The sequence below is a fragment of the Dermacentor andersoni genome, chromosome 2 (genome assembly GCF_023375885.2).
Source record: "Dermacentor andersoni chromosome 2, qqDerAnde1_hic_scaffold, whole genome shotgun sequence".
Taxonomy (NCBI): domain Eukaryota; kingdom Metazoa; phylum Arthropoda; class Arachnida; order Ixodida; family Ixodidae; genus Dermacentor; species Dermacentor andersoni.
In genome coordinates, this window is record NC_092815.1 from 50,204,073 (window position 1) to 50,214,859 (window position 10,787).

A 10,787-nucleotide genomic window follows, 5' to 3' on the forward strand; every position below is an offset into this window, starting at 1 on the left:
ATTTGAGAAATTGAATAATGAAGACTAACGTCTGGCCGGCGTTTTTAAATGAAATCTCTTATACAAGTCTTGATGTCAGTATAGTGCCTAGGAAAAGGTACTATAGTCTTGCAAGCGAAATATGTTTTCGTATACTTCTTTCGGTAGAACTGACTTATTAAGTCTCACGTTCTACAAAAAGAAAGAAAATAGTTATGTATATACAGGGACAAAATAGAGGTAGATGTACAGTATAAATATAACAACCCAAGAATATTTTTGCGCGCAGAAACATTTCGAAAAGCATGCGTTTTTTGCATTCTGGTACAGCCTGAAATTTCTACCAGTGGCAGCTGACAAAAGTTTTCGGCCTCTGCGATGGATTTCATGCAGTACTACGCTCTGCGTTCTTCCGGTTAAAATGTGGTCGAATGCTAATTTGAAATGACAACGCAATATTACAACCTGCTGCCGACAGATGTGACTTATGCGCCGGAAGCAAACACTTACAGAATAACAGTATGTTCCCAGTGCGCAACATTATCCACACTAAATTTACACGTCTCTCATAGAAATGATATTTAGCAATATATGGAGCATCTTAAGAATTGTCGTAAGCATTTCTTTCCTTTCTAAGCAAAGCTTTCGAGACTTAAGTAAATTCCCTGAACACGACTACCATCGGTGTGTTCTTCATCCTTACGATTGCGAATGGGTCGTTTTCAAAAAGATTGTGGAAACCACTATAGATAAACTACGAATCCATAGGAATGCAGGCTGTCTATACAGGGATGATGCATTTCACTTACAGAGGTATTTAAGGGTTTTCACACCCGCCGTGGTTGCTCAGTGGCTATGGTGTTAGGCTGCTGAGCACGAGATCGCGGGATCGAATCCCGGCCACGGCGGCCACATTTCGTTGAGGGCGAAATGCGAAAACACCCGTGTACTTAGGTTTAGGTGCACGTTAAAGAACCCCAGGTGGTCGAAATTTCCCGAGTCCTCCACTACGGCGTGCCTCATAATCAGAAAGTAGTTTTGGCACGTAAAACCCCATAATTTAATTTAGGGCTTCCAGAGATCGCCTAAATAAAGTTTTAGAGGAATGTGCAACTCTATTTATAATATTAGATTTTTGTTCTCTTTCTCTCTCTCTCTATATATATATATATATAGAGAGAGAGATGCGTATATACATATATGCGTATATATATATATTTATATATATATATATATATATATATATATATATATATATATATATATATATATATATATATCTTTCTTGCAGTTTTGAAAGCAAAACATCAGATTAAATCAGCCATATGCCCGACATAAGCCTGTTGGGCCCCACCATATGTGACCCAATTGAGCCTTGGCCGTCATGCTTGTTAATGCATGATCTCGTGTTCCAGTTCTATTTTTTCTGTACTTCCTCGGATGAATTCTCCGTATAGGTTGACGTGAAACACTTGTCCAAATACAAACAGTACAGCTCGTGCCAGAGAATAAAACAACTAAAACTTTATTTTAGTGTCTACTGCTTACTATAGCTTAGACTTAGGTTGGTATACCGTTGAATAACTTACTGCTAAATCACGGAAAATATTCGGACTCCTCAAACGAAGCTTGTTGCTTGCAAGCAGTGAAACCAGGCTTCAAGCACGTCTCTTTAATCAGGCCATCGCTAGAGTACGCATTCATCATACAATATGCTTACCATGATAACATAAACTATAACATTGACTCAGTACGAATCAAGGTGGCAAAGTTCATCGCATCACGTTACTCGCAAGGCTCAAAATTGCGTCACTTGCAGCGCGGAAAAAGTACGCCTGCTTGTCATTCTCTCAGGCCCTGTATCGCAGCAAATGATCCTTTGCTAGAACCGGCATTGGAGAGGCATCTCATAATCAAGGCGCGGTGATCTCTGGCGACACTTAAGTTTGATCTTTACCGGAAGAAACAGGTTACAAAACTATCCCTATTAGGTTCTCGATAAACAAATTGAATTCTTTACCACAACTATAACACACAGGGTGTTTCAGCTGCACCAATTTTTTTAAATGTTGCCTATGGAAGATACCACACTCGATGAGGCGGCCATTACTTCTACGAGAAATAAAAGTGTTCAATTGAATAACTAACACAATTATTCTAATTACGTATTTAATTAATTACTTTACGCCACATATTTCAATCTACGAATCATAGTCGCTGAGTTCGCACGGCGTCCAATTGGAACAAATTCTCGGGGCCGCATCATCTCCCAGATATTAATCTTTAAAGTGTCCGTCGAAATGCATTGGTGTTAACTGGAACTGGCTGAAGCGAACATTGATACAGATGCGCGTCCGTTATCGTTGCAAATGCCCTGCTCTTCTTGAAGCCTCTCAACCGGATGGCGCCAGCATATTTTAGTTGCACACACATGCTGCTTTAACGCCTCCTGGCCAGCGCTGCAGGATCCCCGTGGGACCAGTACGCAATGACAAAATAGCGCTAGACTTCGCGAAGCCTTTTTACAAGGAACCACAGCGCGTATCTTCCCAGAGTGTCTTCCCATTTCTCTTCCCAATTAAACGAAAACCTAATTTTCTTTCGCCATACGCAAACGCTAGGGTGGTATTGTAAGGTGCACTTAAGGAATGCATACCTTTGGTTTTGATGAACACTACGGAGGCCACGATGAGACCGAGGGAAACGAAGATAGCGCACATAATTACGAGGCCTCTGGTTGTGCCGGCTTGAGAACTGCATGCGATAAGCCCAAATATTGTGGGTGACTGCAAAACGCATTTTTAACGCTTCAGCTTTGATGCTCACTTTTACGCGTGGCGTTTTTCGCGCCCAACTTTTCAAATCTCTTCTTGCTTTTTACTATAAACATTGCGCATGTCTACGTCTTGCTGGTATAATTGTTGTCTGTCAATCCGTTTAATTAAGAACGGAGCACGCACGCCATGACATGCGTGCGTTTTGGTTAATCCGGTTCCCTCTTACGCTGTACTACACTATTCGTGTAATGGGTGCAGAGTTCTATATTTCGCCACCCAAATGTCATTGCACAGTTGTTCTCGCTCAAGGACAACTATGTCGGTTTTCCTTCTGTCAGATAAATAAGGTTAATTTAGACTAAAGTTGCTTTCCTATGAGTAAATAAAAATAGCAGGATGGAAACCAGAATAGTGCTATCACATACATGGAAAAAAAATATTCTTTAGCTGCGAGCAATTCATACGTCAGTGTAGCTCTATTGTGGGAGATGGTCACAAAGACAGGTAAGTTTCTTTCTTTCTTCTATTTGCTTTTTTTACGCCAGATCTGCAACATATAGACAGGTCTGTGAGGTTGAGCAATATAAAGTTGCGGACGGTACGTCACGTAGTTATATAGTTGCATCCTATCGCTTTAGCCACCACGTGGCATTAGCTTCCAAACAGTTGCGTAATGATACCGGATAAAAATTAAAGATTAAAAAAAAAAGCTCACTCCAGATTGCGTCAGATAAATCAAACGAGGGCTGTGACAGGTCAGTACATTACGAAAATGCAGATATATCTCACATAAAGGCTAAGAGCATAAGAAAGCCTGAGGCCAAATAACAAATTTAACAGCACTTTATTGGTTCAGTCCTACTTACATTCCAGGTCCGGCAACTGTAAGAATGGAAATTTGTTTTTAGATTACAAGTACACTTCGTTCGGCCCAGAGCGTTAAGGTAACCGGGAACTGCAGGTAAAGCTATATTATGTATACGGTGTTCCAGCAGAACCTCAAGCAAAATGCATGTTTTATTTGAAGAAGAGACTTCAGCGCAACGTCTTTCGCTTCCAATCTTTTCGTGAATGCTCTGCGATACTAAAGAGAATGAAAACAACGAGTAATTATTTTTCAGTTTGCTCGAGATGCGTATAAGGCACGTCTTAGTGCATTTCCTTTTCAAGAATATCGCACAAGCGATAAATCTTTGTTACTATAACTCAAAGCATCTATACGAACCTCAAACAGGGGATTTATAACATGATACGGTAAAACCTGGTTGTAAAAAAAATTGTGCAGATCCCACGCACTGTGTAAATTTATGTTATGAGAAACATTATGCGGGTACCTGGCTATCCAGCATTCTTTGGGGTTTAACAAAACGATACCATGTTCACCAACGTGTTCCTGTAAAGTGAGTAGTTGTGTGTGCGAGTCGCAATCGTACGTCTGTGTGACGACAACAGCACGATGACAACCCACGTTTTGGACGATCGTATAGCGGCAATGGTATGATTTCTACGCCAGACGCTAGATGCGAGCCTTAGATATTTATTTACAAAATTCCTGCGACGCCATAATGGCATTATACCTAGAAAAAGGGGGGGGGGGGGGGCGTGCATATACAAAGTCGACATAGTTTAAACACATTTCTAGAAAAGAATATGAAAACAGAATGTAGAATATACCAATAATAGCATACCACCATGCATTTAGTGCAATATTCAAATGGTGAGGCGATAACAAGTTATAATACACATGGCGCAAGTTACAACGTTGAAAAAAAGACACTGTTATCGTTTATGTTTACCACGTCTTCGAGGAGATGGTTCCAATCTCCAATTGTTTGTAAAAGAAGGAATTAGCCAAACTGGTGGTTCTGAAGGCGTATTGTATTTTGGTCATGTGCTGGCAACGCTTTGAACGATACGTTGGTACAACAATATAATTTTTTCCTGTTTGATTATGATATATACATTGAAAAAAATTTAATCGCAGTTTTCCTTTAGATTGTAGTGTTTCCCAATCCAATGTGGCCTTTACTTCCGAGATACTTGCAAAGGGATTTTAATAATTGCTGACGAATTGGGCTGCCTGGTTCTGAACCTTTCCTATTCTGTCTGCAAGATACTTCTGAGCGGGGTCCCAAATAAGGCAAGCATAGTCAAGTATTCATCTTACATGTTGGAGGCAGAGTTTCTTTTACCACTTTTGTTGCACACTTAATGTTTCTACGAATAAAGAACAACATTTTGCTAGCGTTTGATATAATTTGATCTATGTGCTTGTTCCAGTTCAATGATTCCGTTAAACGAATTCCCAGATTACTCATAATGGCAAAGCCTTTAGCGCAATTCAAAAAAAGACAGGGACGTGACAGAGACACAGGACAGCGCTAACTTTCAACCAATGTTTATTGAAACACAGAGGCAAATATATAGCGAAGCAGCTATGAAGGATACAACAATACAAAAGATAAATCACACTCAACGTATGCGCACGTCATTACCGTCCAGGAACGCGTTTTCCTTGTCAGAAAGATTAACCGACGGTGTACTAACACAGTCTGCTCCCCTTTTTCGAATCAGCTGGGCTTAGAATATTCCACACATGCAGCGGTCTTTGCTCATGGCCTCCACTATGCATGCGCCGAACATTGGTTTGCAGGTTTTGCTGGGACAATCACGGCAATGTTCAGAAAGGTTTCCGTCCCTTGGTTTTGCCACATTTCGCTTGTGTTCTGCAAGCCTTTCATTGAGGCATCTGCCAGTTTGTCCTATGTATACACGACCACAAGTTAACGGAATACGGTGAACCACCCCTTGCGAGCACTCCACAAACTTGTTCCTATGCTTTACTTTACATCCCCTTGATTCTTTGGGAAACGAGTACGTCAGCTTACACAACTTTGATAACTTCCCTGGGGCAGAGAAAGTCAACCTCACATTCGCCTAATTGGCAACCCCCTTCAACCTATGGGAGATACCGTGCATGTACGGAATCACCGCCGCCTTTTTCCTTTCTGTGGATTGTTCACCGCGGCTCTTCTTGCACTTCTTCAGCCAGCCTTACGCCACAGAAACGAGCACTTCTTTGGGATAACCAGCCGCAGAAAGTCGACTGGCTTGCTCGCTCAGGCTGACGTGTCTGTCTGAGCGCTGACCTGTGTCTCTGTCACGTCCCTGTTTATTTTAAATTGCGCTAAAGGCTTTGCCATTATGAGTAAACCGTGCCAACTAGCCCAAGAATCAGCCTTGTTGAATTCCCAGATACTTACAATCCGGTACTTTTCTGACTGCAACGCTACTGATACTGTATTAGTACTGGAATTTTGGAATGTTTTTTGCGAAACTGACATGTTTACACTTCGGGAAATTTAAGCACATATTCCAGTTAGTACACCAACGTGTTACTGTGTTTAGGTCACCTTGTAATAATTCTGCATCTACTATTGAAGCAATTTGCGGATAGATGGCGCTGTCATCTGCGAATTGTTTAATGCGGGATTGTATATTATCTACTATGTCGTTTATACTTCAACGTGTTGTTATCACTGGCTTTACTCAAGCCAGTGATAACAACACGTTCAAGTTTGAGTTCCCCTGGCTTTTGGAACATTTTTTCACGTATGTCGTTTATGTAAACCAAACATAAGAGCGGAGCCAGAATGCTACCTTGCGGTACGCCTGAAGTCACGCTTACATACGATGACTTTTCTGCATTGAAAACGACACACTATTCGCGACTGCTTAAGTAATTCCGGATCCAGGTTTGTAGTTTGGCATTTATGCTTATGGAAGCGAGTTTGATGTCTAACAGATTGTGAGGTACTGTATCGAAGGCTTCGGCGAAAATCAAGAAACAAAGCATCAACAACGTTGTTGTGATCAAGCGCTGTTAGTATGTCATGTTGAAATTCAGCTAGTTGCGTCATTCATGAGTGAGCCTGCCGAAATTCATGCTGGGAGTTAGCGAAATAATGAATAGATTCAAGATAATTGAACAACGCGATGTAAATAATGAGCTCTAACAATTTACAACAGTTTGAAATGAAGGATATAGGACGATAGTTTTGTACAAGTTTTTTGCTACCTGCCTTATGCACAGGGACAACATTTGCCATCTTCAAATCTGTTGGAACTAGGCCAGTATCAAGAGGCAATATGCACATAACGAATAGAGGCTGGACAACAATAGTGGGACATTTTTTAAGCACATGAGATGATATCCCATCTGGCCATGTAGCCTTGGAGGTGTCCAGACCCCACAGCAAACCATCCAAATCAGCATAGTCAATTTCGGTTTTAGCCATCTCTTTAGCAATATTCTTAGGGGTTAGCACCACTGGGTGTGGAGCTCTTTCAGTAAACCCCGACTGAAAATACATGTTAAATGTTTCTGCTTTTTCTAGGTCGCCCGTTATAATTTTATCCTCAATTATTAAGTATGTAGAACCCAGCGATAGCTAGGTTCTACATACTCAGGGGACGAGCGTAAGCGAGAAACATGAATTGTGACGTCATCAGCGACTGCGTGTTATATAGTCGTACGTATACGTATGGATATTTCCCGTGGTGTATGTTAAAACGACGATGGCATTTGTACTTCGACGAAAATATGTTAAAGCTTCATTAACTTGGGCGATCATGAAATCTGTACAACAGCGCACAGTTTATACGTAGCGTAAGCTGTTACAAAGAAAGCACTGGGCAAAGTAGCCCGGTCCCGGAACCTCTAACATGGAACTTCAAGAAGCGAACTGTCACAAGGAAAGAAGACGATGAAGTGACATGGTGGGCACTTGCCGAGTGTTTCAAAGAGCTGTCTGGCTTAGGAATGAAAGAAGCATACGTGCGATCGTGACCTGATTGTTAGAGCACTCGGCTGCTTTACTCGGTGGCACAGATTCGATTCCGATATTGGTCACACGTAATTTTTTTTTCTTAAGGCGAGGTGAGACAAGAACTTACCTACCTACCTACAACAGAGTGCCAAAATGTGTCAAAAATACTTCGCATTAAAATTAATCTGGCAAGGAAACTCATCATAAGCGATTGTGGTAGGAGAAGGAAAGAAGGACAGCCAGACTCGCATCCGATTTACCGCCAAATGCAGGAGCAATGGGTTAAGAAATTAGAAGAAATAAACAAAGGAAATGGAGCCAGTCATTAGCAGTGCGAAACCATTGGGCTGCCCATCTCGCATATACAGTCGCTCACTACATGAGGCCAGTCGATTTCATAAATTCTAGTAATACCGGCGTTGCTTTGTAAGACCGCGAAGCATGGGGCCATGGTACAAGAACATTTGTCTCTGAACATGGTCTTATGATCTAGCTGGTTTTTAACGCATGCCAAAGAATGTCGCATTCGAAGTCATAATGAAGCTATTTAGTTGGGAATGGAAGGGCTCTAAAGGAGTCATACTAGTGCGGCACGTGCACTCCAACCATGCGAGAATTTGTAAACCGTGGTCGCCATAACTGCCACAAAATAAGTTTTATTATGCGCAAATAAATGTATTCTCCTCGGCAGCTCTGTGTAGCCAGCGCCAGGGCAATCATCGGCCAGCCATCGTCTATTGCTTTCGGAACGGGGCAGACTCCAGCTGTCCAGAAAAAAAAAAGTTTACTTCGTCATAATAATGTATCGTTAATGCGCACACGTCACTTTGGCGCGGTGAGTTAGTCATCATTAACTGTTCCTAATCCAATTTTACATTCAGCCCTCCATGACTGGTCAAACAATTTTCGGGCAACCTCCCACTTCGCTTGTCTATCACGCGATGTCACGGAAGCAGCAAAATCTATCCATCTGATATGGCTTATACACAGTGATTATGTACGATTAGACCTAACAAAACAAAAGTAATTATTTCTTATTAGACGCCTTTTTTGCCATTAGCCCTCTGCTACTGGCCAAAAGTTTTCGGTTGCGCCCACTTGTTTGTCACGCGCCCTCCCAAAACTAACTCACCGCGCCAAAGCGACGTGTGCGCATTAACGATACATTATTAGGACGAAGTAAACTTTTTTTTTTCTGAACAGCTGGAGTCTGCCCCGTTCCGAAAGCAATAGACGATGGCTGCATGATGATCGCTCTGGCGCTGACTACTCAGAGCTGCCGAGGAGAATGCATTTATTTGCGCATAATAAAACTTATTGTGTGGCAGTATGACGTTAGGGAGCCCTTTTGGCACGAATACGACATCGCTCTGCCATCTCTTCTTCGCTGAGGGCCCAATTTTAGCGGTATTTTAACCTTCCGTTGCATGGCGCCGCGAGTTTTGACCAGCCAGCGCAAGCTAAGTAAGTGGAAACGGACCAGTCGCCGAAAACAACACCATCTTCCTCACGTGGTTATTTACTTTCCCTGCGCTCACTCGGCTCTAGCGAAACCCTCTGCACTTTAGCGTGCTCCTCGTCTCTTGTCCGCCAATTAGATAAGAAAAACTGCTCAATCTAGGCAATTCTATTGGCATTGAAAGCGAACAAAAGTGACCTCCTATAAACAAAAAAAAAAACCGTTCGTTTGGCCTTTTCAAACAACACTGTGGTGTGCCGCCCGATGCTTGCACCGATGGTTACGTAAATTTGGAGTCAGGAGATTGCAATAAAAACACATTGAAATAGTTTTACGCTATAAGGGCCCCGTATTGTAAAACACATCCACGCTCGAAAGTGTGGGCATGAAAAGTTTATGCTGGCCTCCTTTACCAGCAGCCTCGTCTGTCAGCTACCATCGCGGGATAGTTAAGTCCAAGGAGCTGCCGCCACACCGTGATGTTACCTTCGCAGCACTTTTTTCGTCTCGAGGTTTGTAAAGTGAAACGTAAATGTCAACCGTGTGTGCCACGTGTGGTTTTTTGCGAATTTGCCGCATCGCACTTCGTACTAAGCGCAGTCTGGCACTACTGCGCTTCGAACACTCCAGTCTAAAATGCGCGCACTCGGGACCCATAAAAAACTTCGAATAAAACAATGTTTCATATAAAGCGATTCCTTTGTAATGAGGGTATCTGAGCACTGCGCGTTTTTGTTTAGGTTGCTGAATTAATCAAGGCTAGTCCAACTTACTCCAGCTAGGTGTCTAAAGAAATTGAAAGACAATGCAATGTTTTCCCTTAGCGGGATGACTCGGCATGCGAAGATCCACCTACACTATTGAATAAAATGAACCAATATGCACAGTAATATGTATATCTGTTTCGATACCGCAAAGTTACCAACAAACGCACCGCGATTCACTCGTGACGTTTTACTCAGCGTATGCGTCCCCGCGCAGCACAATATACACGAGACTCAAGTAAGGCTTCAGAAAAATGAGTAAGCAAGACCAATTCTTCGTGAATTCGAGATTTAGCACCATGCTTGGGAAAAGGCAAGAAAAAAAGTGATTGAGAAAGACTTCTGCAAATTATTATTTCAATTAAGCGTACAAAAAAGACAGCCCGCAGCTCGCATTTTACGTTCTCCTCCACCCCCCCCCCCCCCCCCCCCCTACGCTAATTCCTACCAGTCTGCCTGCAGTGTTTAGAATGAACAAATCTGATTTAACAATGGTGCTTCAGCACTCTCACTGTGCTCTCTTTCTTCATAAACACAAATTGAAACGGTCTGTAGAGTGTGTGTACACGTTCGAGCATTAGGGCTTTGTGCCTCTCTGAATTGTGTCTGTTATTTCGACAAATTATTTTGATAGCTTGCGCTCATAATTGTTTAGAAGTGTAAGCCTATATGTTTTTTCAACACACAACAGAAGTACTGATATAGTTAAATCCGCAAGACGTAATGGAGTTTACACAGCTTATGTAAGTTATCTTGGAGTGCCTAGACATACTTGACAAGCAGCAGTGAAGAAAAAGGGATCCTCGCCTTTTTGGCTCTGCTGCTTGTCAAATAGGATCGTGCACCAACTCCCCCAAGTTTCCCCTATTTCAGTCTATAAACATCACAGCTAAATATAGATGTCCACATATTGGTTAAATATTTTAGAGGTAGGTATCGGTTCATTCGACAGTGACAATGTTTTCATGCACGAAACAGC